Below are 19,020 nucleotides of genomic sequence, written 5' to 3'. Positions count from 1 at the left end.
AGTTAGGTGTAGGGTAGTACATCACTTCTCTACATCTCTTGTATAGTAGCTTGTGTATTAGCTTCTCTCACACTTAAAGTACCACATTGGACTTTAAGTGGGAGGTTGTTTGGGTATAAAGCCCAATGTGGTCGCCCAGGTAAGTGGGCGGGCCGCTAGGTATGTACACATATTCTTTTGTAAAAACCTAATAAGAAATCACTATGCTCTACACATTACAGTAGAGCGAGTTCACCATATCGTCGTGCTCTTCTTCTCGCACTCTCTCTCGCGTCGTACTTCCGCTCGTACTCCTTCACATCCCTCTTGCACTTAGTTGTAGGGTTTGGAAAAATTGTACTCCCGCCTATCTCCCTCATGATGCTCCTTGAGTGAGTAGTGGTGGACTCCGCAATCATAGGAACTCCCCCCCTCACACATTGTATATGCAAGATCATGACACCTAAATGTGGTGCGGTCACACCAGCGCTAATACACCGGATCCCACTAGAACTCCGCAGTTAAGCTCGCTTGGACCAGAACAATACTAGGATGGGTGACCTCCCGGGAAGTCCTTGTACTGCACCCTTCCTTTTGAAATGCAAGTGTTAGAATGGTGCTCAGATAAAAAGACACATTCACCACCAAGTTCTTTGGTTGTGGCATGCGCAGATCCCACCAGATACATTCTTTGTTTGCTGCTACACCCGAGGCTCTGGCAGATGGAACAAAAATTGGATCACCACAAGCAAAGCTGTGAGGTCCTTCAAGTTCTTCCTAAGCCATATGGGTGAACATTACCGAGCCATGCTGATTCAAAACTAGTGGACTGCAGAGCCAGTTACTGAGCTCAATTCTATTGGGAACTCTCCCCATAAACCCGAAGAGGAGAGGGGAATTTGCAACCTCCACAAGTTGTCTTTTCACAATGGAAGGGGGAACAACCACCGTAATGGCATCTTCCACCTCGACACGCTGTTGGAGCACCTTCTTGAGTGCTTGGAAAGCTCTCTCCCCTTTGGCCACTTCAATAGCCTCCTCTTGCATCACCGAATCTTTGCGCGACCTTTTGTTCAATGATAGTGCACAAGGGATTGTCGTTAGGTCTTTTTACACATGCATCTTTTGTTGTTTCAGTTCCTCCTTACTCAAATTAGTGAGGGAGCTTTGACCGCTATCATCGGCGCCGGGTTTTGCAAAGTTGCATGTCGGATCGATAGCCTTTAGAGCGTCGGGTTGCTTGATCACCGACTTCTGTTTGCCTGCCACTGCTTCGGTGTAGGACAACTTAGAGGAGCTTGCCATGGCACGGTGAAAGGCCTCACTGACACCAAGTCACAAAAGTACATTCACCTAGTGGAGAATAATCGCTTTCCAAAAGTGAGGAGATAAATTCACCTAGTGGAGAATAATCGCTTTCTAAAAGCAAGTATTATCTTTGTTATAGCAATGCACTCTAAATCTAAATAGCGAAATGATTATTAACATATAATAATCACGATTCCGGGAATACAATAGCTTAATATAAGGCATCGCAGCGAGGAGAGAAGAAGCACCACTAGCAAGCCACACAAAAATCACAAGTGGCGTGGGGGAAAGAAGGTGCAGGCGAGCCAGTGGACGGTCACTGACGGGGACCCAAGGGGCACAACATGGCAGTTGTGAGGGGATCTCCACCCCCACAAAAGAACCTAAAACCAACGAGGCCGAGGCCAAGCTGAAGGACTAGACAAGCTCTCCTATCCCTCACCGCCTGTGACCCATGCTGAGGCCCTTTGTGCCAAAGTTATGGTCTCATTGGCTAAAGAGGACCAAGCTTGGGCTATCATGACCAAGGAAATTCTTAATATAGTAAAACTAGGATTGAAAGGGGAAGGTGGAAGGGGGTTGTGATGCACGACAAACTTCTCACCCCGAAGTGGTCTTATCTTAGATCTGGTGGACTCTCGATGAGATTTATGAGGAAGTGCAAAAGAAAAGCTGAGGTTTTGGAATGGGGGGAAGCAACCAGATACTTTAAGAACTTCATTTTGTCTTGGTCCCCTTGGCTCTATTAGGGCCACCGCAAAGCCCCTTTTGGATAGAAATGGCCAGGAATGTGAATAATAAGCGGCTCGTCTGACTAGAGCAATTCTGGGATGGCAACAGTAAGTGCTAGAAAACTACTGACTCTTTACCCATCCAATTTCAACTGAATGGCTTTGAGATCTTACTAGTCTACAGGGTGATGAAAGAGCTTGATAAGGTGGTGATGCCAATTTGTGAATCCAACTTTGAATAGGACGCTTGGAGAGGGCCCGGGAGTAGCCTCTTTTGGAAACCACATTCTAAAGGCATTTACCAAGCATTAATGCACGAGGCTAATTGATGTATCCTCCTCAACAAATTATGGAAGAGGCATTGGACGGAAAAATGGTGGGAGGGAGTCATGGAGAACATATGGAAGCCAAGGTGGCCTCAGTATATGAAGATATTTCTGTGGAAAGTGATGTGGGGTGCTCTACTGACGGCTGTAAAGATACAAGAAAGAGGAATCGAGTCCGATCGTTGCTCGGGGTGCAGAATAGCTAGTGAAGACCTAGCCCACCTTTTCATGGGATGCTAGGCAATCAGTGACATGGCTGGGAAAATATGCAAGTGGATTCAAAGGACATGGCAAAGGCAAATTAGGTTTTTCAAGACTGATCTGTTCTTTGGTAGTAACAGATTGGGAAGTCCTGCTCTTCTTTTCTACACTCAAATAATCAGGTACTACTTCTTTCACCATATTGAAAAGAAAGGAACCGCCACGTGTTTGAGGGGGATCTGGCTGTGGCAAGCTTTTGTGAAATCATACAAGAGAGCAGAGTGACGATCCACATGATCAGAGTAAAACAAGCCTCAGAGGACTGGTCTAGAACAATACATGTCATGATGACATCTTGTAATAAGTAAAGCCTAGGAGTAGTTGTGGTTTCTCTGTCAAGCAGAAAACTATAATCTTGTGACCCTTAAGGCTCAGTCTGAGCTCGAGTTTGGTGTATATTTCTGATGTTCTTAATACTATCCACTCACAATTGTGAATTTTGCAAAAAAAAAAAGATCTCAGATGTAATGTGACCTCTTGTTGCACCATTTATTATTTTTTGCTGAAATCCATCTGACATGCCCCCATCGGTCCCCTAGAAGCGCCCTTGCATACCCACGTCAGCCCCTCGGGGGTGCCCCGATGCCCCCGACACGGCCCTATAGGTCCCCTGACTCCGTCGCCCCCCGGAACGCCCCCGTTGGGCCCCAAAACCCCCCTGGGTCACCCCCGGCACCCTCCTGTCCGCCCCCCGAGACGACCCCAAGGCACCCCTGGGACGCCCCCGAGGCACCCCTTGCACGTCCCCGTCGGCTCCTCGGGAGTGCCCTGAGACGCCCTGGGACACACCTGGCACGACCCCGTCGGCCCCCGAAGACATACCCGACACGACCACGTGACACACCCAGCACAACCCTGTTGGCCCCCCGGGACACCCCCCGGTCACCCCCGACACACCCTTGTCGGCCCCTTGGCACGACCCCGGGACGTCTCTTCGAGGCACCCACGACATGATCCCGTCGGCCCCCCAGGATGCCCTCAAGGCACCCCTGTTGGCCCCTCGAGACGCCCTCGGGTCACCCCGTCACACCCCCGTTGACCCCCTGAAGCGCCTCGAGTCGCTCCAGAACACACCCGGCACGATCCCGACGGCCATCTGTGAGGCCCCTGTCGGCCCCCGAGACGGCCCAACACAGCCCCAGGATGCCCCCGCGGCCTCGAGACACCCCCTGCAACCCCGCGGGTCGCCCGGAGGCACCCTCAGTACCCCCGCGTCGGCCCCCCGGGACACCCTGACACAACCCCCGAGTCGTCCTTGGGGCACCCCGGCACGCCCCTGTCGGCCCCACCAGACGGCCCCGGGTCATCCCCCACACGACTCCGGGGCGCCCCCGGGAAGCCCCCGGCACGCCCCTGTGTGCCCCTCGAGTTGTCCCTGGCACGGCCCCCGGACGCCCCTGTCGACCCCTCGGGATAGCCCTGAGTCAGCCCCGGCACGACCTCGGGACGCCCCCGACACGCCCTTGTAGGTCCTTTGGGACGCCCTCGACATGGTCTCGGGTCACCCCTAGCACGACCCTGGGACGCTCTCTGTCAGAATAATCAATATCTAATTCTCCTAAATGATTTTCTCATATTAAACTGATCATTTAATGTGGGGAGGTACCAGGGGAGAAAAAGCTAGAATATTGGTTAAGCTAGCAGACTGGCCACAGTAGGGATCCAAAGGAGGGAAAATAGGGATCAAAAGAGGGGGACCATCTGCAAAAGAGCCATGTGCAACAATGGGCTAAAAAGACCCTAAGGTTCAGCCCATTAAGACTTCCAAAATGCTAAGGTTCCAAAATTCAAAGGTTGTGTCCAAAGGTCAACCCTAGGGAAAATTGAATGCTTAGTGTGTGTACAAAAGTCTTCTTCAAAGCCTACAAAGGAGGGGGCGAGCCCATTTAGTAGGGGATGAGAGAGAAAGCTACACACACACACACACACACAGGCTCCCTTTACACAAAGGGAATTAGGGACACATGTCAGCTCCCTAGGCCAGATGCCCACAAGGTGTGCTCAATTCCTATTGGAAGACCCTTGAAGTGGACCAATGAGAATTAAGCTAGAGTAAATCTAGTTTAATTAATTTAAAAACATTTCATAAAAGAAACCAATGAGAATTAAGTCTCCTAGAAGACTATTGGGCAGTCTCCCAAGGGGTCCAATGAGCATTCAGGAGCCCAATGGCTTGCCTGATTCCTATTGGCCAGGAGGCAAAGGGGTCCAATGAGAGTTTAGTTTAATTATTTAATTACCTAAAGCTCTCACAAAAGGGGAAAGGGGGACACATGTCAGAAGGCTATCACTTATGCTACTTAACACCCATTGGCTTGACTTGCGGAGGTCCAATGAGGCAAAAGCCATACCATTTTAGCAGGAAGGGCTCGCCCAAGAGAGAGAGAGGGGGCTGATTTTTGCTAGGCATTGACACACACACACTCACACTTGACCATGTGTGAAGAAAGAATACTCTATCTCCTCCCAAGCTTTAATGGAGAGCTCATCACCTACTCCAAGCTTGTGAGATAGAAGCCTACATCAACACTCTCTTGGCATGTGGATACAAATCCAACCAAGAGCCAAGCTTCAATGCATGCTCATCTTCTCTACCAAGCTAATTACTAAGCTAAGCTATGCTAATATGAGTGATTATGTGAGGAGATGTACATCTTTCTTGTAAGATACTCCTTCTTCCTCTCAATCTACTCTCATACCCTGCTAGCTCTCACCATCTTCGAAGGTGTGTGAGGTCTTGGGTCTGAGAACGGGGATAATTCAAGTTGTGTTTGATTAAGTGTTTTGCTTAGTGCATGAAGCTTCCATCTTCATTGCACTAGCTAGTCTTGAAGGAACACAAAGAATTGTATTGTACAATGTCTCTCTTGATGGGAGAAATCATAATACAAAGCCTTTTGGAGGGGGGACCGGCTCCATGCAAATCCGCTCCTCAACTATTGTCAATAGCTTAATCTCTCTCTCTTTTGAAAGTATTGTCGATGCTATCTAACTAGGTGTTATGCTTTTTGTTGCTCTCTCCACCCAAGCACTCTTGTAATTCTCATTAGGAATCCATTCTAATGAAATGCCCACTATGTTCATGCTAATTTCCGCTACACACAAGTTATTAGGCCATTAAATGTTACATTGGTATCAGAGCTCAAGGTTTCTCTTTTATTGCTCAAGAAGGGAGTTCCTCAAGCTAGTTACAAATGGTTGGTATTATTAATTGCCTGTGAGTAAGTAGAATAGGGAATTTTCAGCCTTACAGTGCGCCTGCCTTTGTGCAGCTAACGGGGCATCACCGTCGAGAGCTATGGTCTTAATAGTGGAGTCCTACGGGGCTTGCCTACGGCTTAACCACTATTGAGCTATTAGAAGCTTGACAGGAGCCGGTGCTGTTTTGGTGTCAAAAGACCCTCTCTTCTATTCCTTGCAATTAATGGTATTCGAGCCACGGGTACAGTAGCTTGAGTGCTTTTTCTAAAGGGGTAAAGAGGAGTAGCAACAGGGCTTGAATGTCAAAGTAAACCTAAAAAAGTTTACACCTAAAAAGTTGTTAGAATGGGCTGACAATTAGTTAAAGAGAGTGAAAAAAAAATTTTTTAATGCTGATAACTTTGATTTTGCTCATGAAGCAACGGCAGCTCCGTGCTCACGAGATTCTCCAAGCTCATCACCATGACGAGAGAACACCTAGGAAGCCTCCTTGTGAGACTACCAAAAGAGGTCTCTCTCCGATTCGGGAAGATCTTAACTCATGAGTACTACTGATGCTCAACTGCTTGTTCTTCTTGTTTCTAGGCTTCAACAAGCCATGGGCAATCCATCTCTCCAAAGTGAAGTGCAACGGCAGCTCCGTGCTCACGGGATTCTCCAAGCTCATCACCATGACGAGAGAACACCTAGGAAAGCCCCTTGTGAGACTACCAAAAGAGGTCTCTTCTCCGATTCGGGAAGAAGAGGAATCCTTATGAAGGGCTCAAGAAATTACTTCTTGATGATGTATCTCCTTCCCAAAGGAGAACTCAAGAGCCTCCACCCTCCAGGAAGGAACGAGAAGAAGCGAATCTCCCGCCACCTCGACGGAGATGGCTCCACGAAGACGGCGGGCTAAACGCTCTCCATCACCACCAAAGCGGAGAAGACCATCATATTCTTCTCCCCACCACAATTCAAAGAGGGATGATAAAAGCAAGAGAAGAAAAAGGCAAGAAAGAGGACACCCTCTTCTCCATCTTCTTCATCCTCTTCCTCTTATGGAAGCTATGGTGAAGATGACAAAGATCAAGACAAGAAAAAGGCGAGAAAGAGGTCACCCTCTTCTCCACCTTCTTCAAATTCTTCACCCCTCTGAAGAAAGTGATGGTGCAACCTTTGAACCATCAAAAAGAAGAGGCCATAGGAAATCCTATGCCGCATGGAAGAGGTCGTCCAAGTTGAAGAAATTCAAAGAGGGAGGGAAGAGCATCTCTTTCCTTACCTATGATGGTACCTTTGGTGCTACGGACAAAGTCTTGGCCTTTATCCAGCAATTCGATGCGGCGTTTGGAGATGAGGGCTTCACGGAGTCCTCTAAGCTACGCCATGTAGCTATGCACTTTCAAAAGTCCGCCAGACAATGGTGGTCTAGCCTACGAGCCAATGGTGAAGCTCCACGAACATGGAAGGCTTTAAGAGCTTCCATTATGAAGCAATTTTGGCCACCGATGCCAAAGACAAAGTACTCACCGAATGGCGAAGCTTAAAGCTCTCTCCCAATGAATCCATCCACAAATATGTAGACAAGTTTTGGGACCTACAACTCAAAGCCACTGTCTTCAAAAGGTTGGATTTTGGAGAGCAAAAGCAACAATTTTGTGCGGGCTTAACCGAAGAAATGGCGGAGTATGTCAACTCCCAAAGGCCACGTACCATATCGGCGGTAATACACCATACTATGGTGGCCTCTCGAATCAATTTCCAAACGAGGGCAAAAAGAAATAATAAGCCCCGGAAAAACAAGGTTCCAATGAGCCTAAGGGGAAGGACAATGTCCAAAAGTCTCCTAAGGGCAACTCCAACAAAGCTAAAGAGAAGGGAGTTTACAAAGGTAAGAATAAACTCTCTCCTGAAGAGCTTGAGCGTTATCGTAAGGATAACTGGTGTTTCAAGTGCGGCGAACAAGGGCATGCGTACCGCGCTTGTCCCCAAAAGAACAACCACCAAGATCCTCCTAGAGCTTCCTTGGTTGAAATCCAAGAGGAGGAGACTCACCAAACTCACCACAAAGGATCTCCTCTATGCCATGCTTGGGGAAAGGTAAGAGAACATGACGCTTTTATTCTCTTTGACCCTGGTTCTACTCACAATTTTATATCTATGGAGTTAGCCACCAAGCTAGGCATACAATCCTACGAGATGGGAGATGTCCTACCCGCAGACAGTGCCTTCAAGGGGAAAGAAGCTTCAGTCACTCCCTTAATTGGGAAATTGAGGCTTCATGTCCAAGGCTATGTGGACAAAGAGGACTTCTTTATCTCTCCTCTCAAGCATGAGGATGTAATCCTAGGGGCACCATGGTTTGACCGCCTGGCTGCCGATGTTAAATTTCGTGAAAGGAGAATCTCCTTTAAGTTCAGGGAAAAAGACATGTATATAGATGCTAAGGAAATGGGTAACACCATCCCCATTGTACATACACCAGCTTTCAACAAGTCAATAAAGAGCTCTATTTCCGTGTACATGATTTTTGTTAAAGACTCTCAAAATGAACCTAATGCTTTAGCGAAAGAAAATAAAAGCAACCAAAAGGAATTAGAGTTATCCAATTTTCTCAAGGGGTTTCAAGATGTTTTTATTGACGACATCCCTTGTGAGCTACCTCCTAAACGAGGTAATGATGACCATGAAATTGAACTTCTTCCAGGAAGTTCACCGCCTAATAAACCTCCTTATAGAGTTTCTCAAGCTCAACAAGAGGAGATTATGCGGCAAGTGCATGAGTTAGTTGAGAAGGGTATGGTTAGGCCAAGCTCATCTCCATTTTGCTCACCTGTGCTATTAGTGCAAAAGAAAGACGGCACATATCGTATGTGTGTCGACTATAGAGCACTAAATAGGATCACTATCAAGAATAGGTTTTCCGTTCCACGGGTAGAAGACCTATTTGATAAGCTACAAGGATCAACCTACTTCAGTAGGGTTGACCTAAAGAGTGGCTATCATCAAATATGGATAGTTGATCAAGACATTGTAAAGACCGCGTTTCGCACTACATTTGGTCTTTACGAATACATTGTCATGCCTTTGGCTTGACCAATGCACCAACCACATTCAACTGCTTGATGCAGAAGCTGTTCAGGCCTCATCGAACCTTCACTGGAGTGTTCTTTGATGATATTATCATCTACTCTAATTCATTGGAGGAACACAAGCAACACCTCCAGGTAATATTTCAAGTTTTAAGAGAGAATAAACTTTATGTTAATCGAAAGAAAAGTGAATTTTTCTTGCAAGAGATTCAGTATTTAGGTCACATTATCTCTCAAGATGGCATCCAAATGGATCCATCCAAGTTAGAGGTAATAAAAGGATGGCCTAAACCAAGGAATCTTCATGAACTAAGAAGCTTCATTGGTATGTGTGCATACTATAGACGCTTCATAGAAAAGTTCTCACGAATTGCGGGACCATTACATGACCTAACAAAGAAAAGCGTTAGGTATACATGGTCTGCAAAGGAGAACAATGCTTTCGAAAAGCTTAAAGAAAAGCTTATCTCTCAACCTGTGCTTACACTACAGGATCTCTCAAAACCATTTGAGGTCCAATGTGATGCTTGTGGTGATTGCCTTGGAGCTGTTTTGCTCCAAGAAGGGCACGCCATAGGCTATGAGAGCCGAAGGCTCGACCCTGTTGAGCAAGCTCTAGGCATATACGAAAAGGAACTCCTTGCAGTTCTACATGCCTTAGACTCATGGAAGCACTATTTATTGGGGACTCCTTTCATTCTGCGAACGGATCACCAAAGTCTTAAGTACTTCATGACGCAGACCAAGCTCTCTGACAAACAAATGAGGTGGGCAAATTTCCTTCCGCAATTTCATTTTCATATTGCTCACATTGCTGGCAAGCATAATCAAGTAGCCGATGCACTCTCAAGACGGCCGAGAGTGAATGCGGTTTCCATAGCAACTCACAATGATCTATCTTCAATGATAGATGAGTATGCTATTGATCCCGATTTTAGAGATGTGATTTCAGCCCTTGCATTAGGGAAGAAAGAAGAACCATTTACTTTACAAGATGGTTATCTTCTCTATGGCAATAGACTATGCGTTACTAACTCACTACGTGAGAAAGTAATGTATGAATCTCATGCTCCCCCGTATGCGGGGCATAGAGGGATTCAGTCTACCTTAAAGGGAATTGAAACATATTTCTATTGGCCTACCATGAAAGTGAACATACAAGAGTATGTTTCCAAATGTGTGGTATGTCAAAAGACAAAATTTGATAGAGGGAAGCAACCTGGATTGCTTCAACCCTTGCCAATCCCTAATTCACCATGGGAGAGCATATCCATGGATTTTATCTTTGGATTGCCTAAGTCTATCCATGGGAATACGGGAATATGGACGATAGTAGACAGGTTCAGTAAACAAGCTCATTTTATACCTGTCAAAAAGACTATCAAAGCCTATCAAATGGCAACCCTCTTCATTTCACAAATTTTCAAATACCATGGCTTGCCAATGTCCATAGTGTCGAATAGAGATCCTAGAATGACCAGTAATTTCTGGAAGGGTCTCTTTGAGAATTTAGGGACAAGGCTAAATTTATCTTCGGCCTATCATCCACAAACGGATGGCCAAAGTGAAATAGCTAACCTAACAATTCTCGATCTACTAAAAGCCTATGTAACGGAAGTAGATCAAAGATCCCAATGGGAGAAGTACTTACCCTTAGTGGAATATGCTTACAATAACACTGTACATACTTCCACGGGAAAAGCACCTGTCGAGGTAATTGAGGGAAGATCAAAAAGTCCCTTGCTACTTAAGGTACATGGGAAGATCTTCGCTGCAAACGAGTATAGCCGAGACCTACAAGAATCTTTTCAAAAGATTAAAGATGCTATCTCTATCTCACAGCAAAGGCAAAAGGCTGCTGCTGACAAGCACAGAAGAGCCCAAGCCTTTCCCTTCCAGATTCTTAGGCCAATCAATGACATGGACTATCAACTTAATTTTCCCAATCATTGGCTCATACACAATGCTTTTCATGTGAGCCTATTTAAGCCTTACAAAGGAGAGCCACCTCAAGAACCAACTATTGAAGACCCACCGGAGATCGAGGACCAAGAGGAGGTGCTGCGGCCCGAGTCCATTCTCCGACATGAAGACAAGGTATTAAGAGGCGGTAAGACTATCGGACGATATCTTATTAATTTTAAGAATTATCCTTTTGAAGATGCTAGATAGATGCAAGGCATACAATTAAAGGATAACCTAAACCTTGTCAATGCTTACAATGCTTCCCAAGAGTAAGCAAATGTACAAAATGTTAAAAATGAACAAAATTTTTGTCTTATAAGACTCTCTTTTTCTTTATTTGTGCACAAAAATGAAGTAGTATGCATGCTTAGATCAAGTTTGCGAAGACGACGTCTCCCAAACACCAAGTAGAGCTTGTCACTCTACTATGGAAGACTGATAGGACTAATGTGCAGACATGCTTGCGGCAGCCTCAGGCTCTCAAGCGCCAAATGGACTAGTCATCCATTATGGAATGATGTCGTAGGGTAACATAGGGATCCTCTACCCGCTAAGAAAAGGACTTATGAATATGCTTTATCTTCTCTACACCATAGTCGAGGAAGACTATGATTTCAAGAGAGAGGTAATGTCATAATAATCAATATCTAATTCTTCTAAATGATTTTCTCATATTAAACTGATCATTTAATGTGGGGAGGTACCAGGGGAGAAAAAGCTAGAATATTGGTTAAGCTAGTAGACTGGCCACAGTAGGGATCCAAAGGAGGGAAAATAGGGATCAAAAGGGGGGGGCATCTGCAAAAGAGCCATGTGCAACAATGGGCTAAAAAGACCCTAAGGTTCAGCCCATTAAGACTTCCAAAATACTAAGGTTCCAAAATTCAAAGGTTGTGTCCAAAGGTCAACCCTAGGGAAAATTGGATGCTTAGTGTGTGTACAAAAGTCTTCTTCAAAGCCTACAAAGGAGGGGGCGAGCCCATTTAGTAGGGGATGAGAGAGAAAGCTACACACACACACACACACACACATGCTCTCTTTACACAAAGGGAATTAGGGACACATGTCAGCTCCCTAGGTGAAGTGCAACGGTAGCTCCGTGCTCACGGGATTCTCCAAGCTAATCACCATGAAGAGAGAACACCTAGGAAGCCTCCTTGTGAGACTACCAAAAGAGGTCTCTCTCCGATTCGGGAAGAAGAAGAGAATCCTTATGAAGGGCTGAAGAATTTACTTCTTGATGATGTATCTCCTTCCCAAAGGAGAACTCAAGAGCCTCCACTGAAGGAATGAGAAAGAAGCGAATCTCCCGCCACCTCGGCGGAGATGGCTCCACGAAGACGGCAGGCTAAACGCTCTCCATCACCACCAAAGCAGAGAAGACCATCATATTCTTCTCCCCACCACAATTCAAAGAGGGATGATAAAAAGCAAGAGAAGAAAAAGGCAAGAAAGAGGACACCCTCTTCTCCATCTTCTTCATCCTCTTCCTCTTATGGAAACTATGGTGAAGATGACAAAGATCAAGACAAGAAAAAGGCTTCTCCACCTTCTTCAAATTCTTCACCCTCTGAAGAAAGTGATGGTGCAACCTTTGAACCATCAAAAAGAAGAGGCCATAGGAAATCCTATGCCGCATGGAAGAGGTAGTCCAAGTTGAAGAAATTCAAAGAGGGAGGGAAGAGCATCTCTTTCCTTACCTATGATGGTACCTTTGGTGCTACGGACAAAGTCTTGGCTTTTATCCAGCAATTCGATGCGGCGTTTGGAGATGAGGGCTTCACGGAGTCCTCTAAGCTACGCCATGTAGCTATGCACTTTCAAAAGTCCGCCAGACAATGGTGGTCTAGCCTACGAGCCAATGGTGAATCTCCACGAACATGGAAGGCTTTAAGAGCTTCCATTATGAGGTAATTGTTGGCCACCGATGCCAAAGACAAAGTACTCACCGAATGGCGAAGCTTAAAGCTCTCTCCCCCGGCATGCCCCCGCCGGCCCCATGGTGGGGCCCGGCATGACCTCGAGACTCCCGTTAGCCCCCCGAGAGTGCCCATGGTTACCCCCGAGACGCCTCCATAGCACCCGCAGCACACCCTCGGGGCACCCCCAGGACGCCCCGTCGGCCCTTGGGATGCCCCTGGCACTGCCTCGGGTCACCCCCACCCATTCCTTGAGACGTGTGCGGCACGGCCCCGTTGCCCCTCCCATGGCAGCTGCTGGAACCCCCGCGTGACCAGCTCCGCAGCCCCTCACACCGCCGGCTCATCGCATCCAAACCCCACAGTCCTGTAATTTTCTATCCAGACAGCGAGTGCGCCGGCCCTCACCGAATTGTGCGCAACTATAAGGGTAGTGGTGCTTGGTTGAGACGGGAAAGGGGCAGACCAAGGAGCGAGGGAAGGGCGAGGTGAGGCTGTAGATGCCCCCACACCCCTCTTGTGACGTTGGGAAGCAATCCCCTCTAGAGCGAGTTGCCAAGGCTATCCCCTGCCGATGGGCTTGGCCGTTTTCGGGCCTCACGGGTACTCGGTGCGCTCGGGGCTTCTGCGGAGCCTAGTAGGCAATGAGAGACGGCGAGTCGTGGTCCCTGGTTGGCGCCCCGCTGCCGGTGAGCCCCCATCCGGGCATCGACGCGATCAAGGAAGCTGGCGGGTGTTCTCCCCGCCGCAAGCTCATGTGCGGCTTGTCTCGATACGGAGGGTCTCGACCCCCTGTGTGCCTAGCTGGAATTGGGCTACGGTCGACCCGACGGGCTTGTCCTCGACAGTGTGACATGTGGCTCTTGACAGAGTGGTGCTCGGCGCGAGTCGGTGGAGCCGCATTCGCGGTGGCCTCCGTGCCTCGCCCCGGCCCGACCCCGGGACGTTTTTATGCAAGACGATGAGGATAGCGTCAGAAGCGTTGCGGCCCCGTCAACCCATTTATGGGAGGCGGAGCCGCGTCTGTGGGACGAAGCCGGCCTTCGGTGCACCCCGGATCTCGATCCCCGCCCTCCACGTTTTTTGGCCCGAGGCGTCTCATGTCAACGACGTGCTTCCATGCGGCAGCTTGCATCCTGCCGTTCAACCGAGTGTTGGTGGGTTTCTTTGTAATGGGACTCTGTGCGGCGGCACGTGCCCAGCCCACCTCCTCCGTGGCAGCGGCCACGCGGTGCCGCAAAATGGCCACCCATCCGTGCTCGGCCGTTTTACACCCATGAGTGGCCGGGCCGTTGCTCATGACCGACGTGGTCCCTCCATGGCCCCCCTTGCCCCCCTCATTCGTTTCGGGTCCGAGAGCCCCGTCGGAAGTGCTCTGCCCCACAAACACACCGAGAGCATGTAGTCGGAACACGTGACCCCCGGGCTGCTCGTGTGACCGAGGATAGCTACCTCCTTGATCCTGCCGATTGTCATATGCTTGTCTCAAAGATTAAGCCATGAATGTGTCAGTATAAACTCCTTTGTAATGTGAAACTACGAATGGCTAATTAAATTAGTTATAGTTTTTGGAGATCCCTTGATAACCGCAGGCATTGAACCATGCCTAGTGCACCCAAAAGCCAACCCGTTTACGGCTAGGCCAATTCCCTTTTGTTAAAGACACTCATACCTTATATTGTAATAGGTAGACATTAGGGAACTAAATATCTATACTAATAGATAATGGGGGAGGGGATTCCGGCTCCCCCCTTGACACGTGGCGTTCTTAGATGCCTCCATTGGATGGATGGGCTGGGGGGGAGAGAGAGAGAGAGAGAGAGAGAGAGAGAGAGAGCATTTATGCGGTCCGATGAGGGAGACAGGGAGAAGAAGAGAGAGAGGGACCCGACTCCGAAAACAAAAGGAAGACTGAGAGGGAGGAGTTCTTCCGATTTGACCTTCACACGTGTCCTTGGGAGAGGACGGTTAGAAAGAGACGGGCTGCGGGGATTTAATATCTTTGAAGAGGAGTGATTAACTACAGGGTGGCCATCACCTGCAAGGCTCTCTCTCTTTCTCTCTCTCTCCCGCTCTCCCGAGTCCCCTTTTCCTTTTCCTAGGTCTTCCTTCTCCGCTTCACTTGCTTTGTGCGCACCTGCTGAAGTTGCATAGGATCTTCCATGGCCGCAGGGCGAGAGGTTGGATGATATTGAGCGCTACATTGTGAGGTAGGCTAGCTCCTATGGTGCGCAGCAACGGCAAGTGACTCATGCTGATGCTCCTTATCGTGTTGTTGCAGGTCAATATCGTCCCCGTTGCTTGCACATGCTTCAAGCCACAGCCATGATGAAGATCCTTTTCTAGGCTGGCAATAGCCACTGCTTTACTTAGGTGCTTGGCGGTTGCAATTGCCACGGCCCACACAGACGTACCTATGAGCAACAAGATCACTCTCTCTCTCTCTCTCTCTCTCACACACACACACACACCTTAGTATAGATATTTATCTATACTAATAGATAATGGGGGAGGGGATTCCACCTCCCCCCCTTGACACGTGGCATTCTTAGATGCCTCCGACGGGCGGATGGGCCGGGAGAGAGAGAGAGAGAGAGAGAGAGAGAGAGAGAGAGAGAGAGAGAGAGAGAGATAGTTCTATTATCGTCTTGGGAGGTCAAATATGACCTATGGGACCAAATGAAAATGTCACGTGGTGTGAGTGGAGTTCATAAGTGATTCTCGATGCTCAAAAATGGCTGAAATGAGCGTCGCAATAGAGAGTCCACATCGTGGTTGGGAGAGGAAGGTATATAGGGAGAGATCATGGCTGAATATATGGGGAAAAGAGGACCTAATGTGGTCAAAAGCTGAGCACTCAAGTAGTGTGTGGTACTCACACTCTCGCACTTGACGAGGACATAAGGTGCAAAGTCGATGACACTCCTCGCCAGTGCCCCAACGTCCTGTCTCGCAGCGTAGAGAATGGGAGCTAAGACGAATGGAGGCAATGGTTGGATCGCACTCAACGGGATGGGCTCAAGGATGTAGGAATGGGTTCGGTTACCTCGTTCCGAGAAGAAGAGAGATTTGTAGTTTGGGGCAACGTGTGTGGTGTAGTGGCTGAAGCGAGAACCTCCGGATTTCTCCCAAGCCATGATACATTGGTGTTGTAAGAAGGCCTCATTAACTTGGGAGTCGATCGACGCATCCTTGACCAAGTGACATGCATCCCATGTTCCAAACCATTTCTTGATATCAAGCATCCATCCCGAACTTAGTATTTTGCTCTTGCATGTCTTTTGAACCATTTGACTTGCTTCATATGCGATTCTAGGAAGTCGATGCAAAGGGCTACGTTGTGTCTTACGCATGTACTCCACAACCCTTTGCATGCCCAAGACCTCAATGGGAAGCAATCCGGACTCAAGAAGTAAGAGCATGTAGGGTGTTTGTGTCTTGACTTGGAGAAAGTTGGTGAGAAAATGCTTTTGGACATTCTCAAACTCTTTCCAAGTAGACTTCCCGATGCTTCCACCCCACACCTCCACTTCATAAAGAAGCACCGGTGTCACCAATGTGTCAAAGAGGTACTTTTTGAGAGCCCAACACTTCATCTCTCCTGCATTGCACATGTTCTCAAATGCATAATAGGCCCTCTTTCCGGCTTCCAAGCGACGCATTGCACAATCCTTCCATTTATGAATGGATGGAATCTCAGGCCCAAGGTACTTGAAGTGATCTACCACTTCAAGTTTCTCATTGTTATATAAAATGCATGGATTTTCATCATTGAGGGTCTTTACAAGCATAACCTTGGTTTTGGATCCATTCACGATCAGCCCGCTATGTAGGCAAAAGCGTTCCAAGACACTCATAAGCTTTTGTGCATCTTCTAAGGTATGTGCCAAGAGTACTACATCATCGACATAAAGCAAAAGCATGATCACCGCATTTCCAATCTTAACCTCTTCTATGCCTTCTTGCTGCATAAAGTCAAGAACCATGCATTCCAATTCATCAATGAGTAGCCCAAAGAGGGTTGGGGAAAGTGGGCATCCTTGTTTGACACCAATAGTGCTTGCAAAAAATTCTGAAATTCCATCTCCCATACGTAATCGACATATCACTTTTTGGTAGATGCGAAAGACTGCATGCATAAATTCTCTCGGCACTTGAAGGCTTTGCATATGTCTCCAAAGATTTCCTCGCGGTACCATGTCAAAAGCTTTCTTGAAATCCACAAAGCAACAATACAACTTTTTTCCTTTCAATCGAGACGCTTCCATAAGAACTCGAAGAGTGACAAGGTGATCAATAGTGCTATGATGCTTTCGAAAACCTGCTTGGCCAAGTGCACGTTTGCCATTCTTTTCAGCCCATTCACTTATCTTCATCTCCATGATACATCCAAATAACTTTTCCATTAAAGAACCAACCATTATAGTGCGATAGTTGTTCACATTGTTTACATCTCCTCCTTTGTGCAAAGGTTTGATCCAATTTGCACTCCAATCATGAGGCATGCCATACTGAAGTGCAAGGTTAAACATATCGCATATCCAATATCGTGTTTTCTTGCTTGTCCATTTAATCATTTCAGCCTTGACACCTTGAAGGTCACCTGCCTTGCGAGTAGCAAGTTTCTCAAGCGCGCGGCATACATCTTCAATGGTAAAGATGGGAGACATAAACGGAAGGGAGCTACAACACTCCATCTTATCAACATTGCGCTGCTCATAGAGGTTCTTACAATGCATATACATATCCTCAAGAGTCAAGTCACCAAAGCTCTCAACGCGCTTGCCTTTTAGATTTTGCCAAAACTTTGCCACATGCATGTGCTTTCTCTTGTGCTAAAAGAAGTTGTTTTTCGACTTCCCACCTTCTCCTCTTCTTTTGAACAAGTGCTTTGTATGTGTGTGAACATTCCAAGTAAACTTCCTTGTCTTTGATTGCATCCAATCTTAGCAAGTGTTTTTGGGCTTGACTACATTCCATGTCAAACCATTTCTTCTTGGTGCTACCCTTCTTAGACCTTTTGCAAGACATGTGTTTCACCAAAAAGCATTCCTTCGCACAAGAGAAAATTACTTCTTTGAAAACTTTCCACTTGCATTCTAATGTTGGGCTCTCTTGATGCTCTATCATGCTTAACATTTGGTCCACCATATCAACATATATAAGTGCTCGTTTGAAGTCTAGACGTAGGTACAAATGATTCACATCATGATTGGAGGCTACATGCTCGGACCGTTTATCACACTTGAGGTCAATACATAACATCCTATGATCCAATTCCGGATTCCATTCACCAAGTGTAAAGCTTTGTATGCATTCTAGAGTGGCTTCTGAGAACAACATATAGTCAATCACGCTAGCACCGTTGCGCTTTCTACATGTAAAGTCATTGGTGCCTTGCCATAGAGATACACCATTTGCAATGAGCATTCCGGTACTATTGCACATATGTAGAAGTGACTTTCCATAGTGATCCACTTCTTTTGCATCATTAGAACTTCGATTATACATGTATGAGTCATCCATTCTTCTTGAGACATGCGGCATGTCTATTTGTTGTGTGTCGTGTTGTAACATATTTGTGCGAGCATTCATGTCTCCAAAAACAATGACTTCACCTTGATCCTTGTAATGAGAAATGTCTTCCTCTAGTTCAACAAAGGGCTGATCTCTATCCATATTCAAGCAAGCATACAAGTTGGAGTCATAGTGAGGAATGTACCAACCGGCCACAAACATGACTTGACCATTTGGTGGGCTGATTTTCAGCCATAAGTAGCGTTTATACTTATCTTCTTTGACAATGGAAACATCTTTCAAACCCTTTTTGGTCATACATGCTACGCCTCCTTGGCCTCTTCGTTGCTTTGCATTTTTGGCCCACATCAAAGAATGCACATCGTATTTGTCAAATCCAAGAATTCGTTGCGCATCATGCTCCCATGTTTCGACAAGAAGTATCACATCGGAGTCATTGGTAAGCTCATCAATGCCAATTCCCGCATTCCATGGATACCCGTTACAATTCCAAAAGCTTATTCGCAAGCGTGAGTTGGTCTCATAGATCATGTGTCCCTATTTGTTGGGTGGACTTGCATCCTCCTTAAGTGGCTTTTCTTCTTGAGGTGATACCTTAACCTTCTTGCTTCTTTCCTCATGTGCTTTGCGACGTACATTTTGTTGCATAAGAGTGCGATCCTCATATACATTACAACCTGTTCCTTTGAGGTAGATCCAACCATTGTCAAGGATGATC

At 47.0% G+C, this 19,020-nt stretch overlaps 1 pseudogene; it reads left to right on the top strand.

Moving 5' to 3' along the window:
• Nucleotides 1-449: 449 nt before the first annotated feature.
• On the top strand, nucleotides 450-568 carry LOC147463882 (5S ribosomal RNA; annotated as a pseudogene).
• The last annotated feature ends 18,452 nt before the right edge of the window (nucleotides 569-19,020 follow it).

This window comes from Adiantum capillus-veneris, chromosome 2, assembly GCF_014529385.1.
Source record: "Adiantum capillus-veneris isolate H3 chromosome 2, ASM1452938v2, whole genome shotgun sequence".
NCBI classification, from domain to species: domain Eukaryota; kingdom Viridiplantae; phylum Streptophyta; class Polypodiopsida; order Polypodiales; family Pteridaceae; genus Adiantum; species Adiantum capillus-veneris.
The sequence above is the reverse complement of the archived record's forward strand: the minus strand, read 5'-3'. Positions and strand labels throughout refer to the sequence as shown.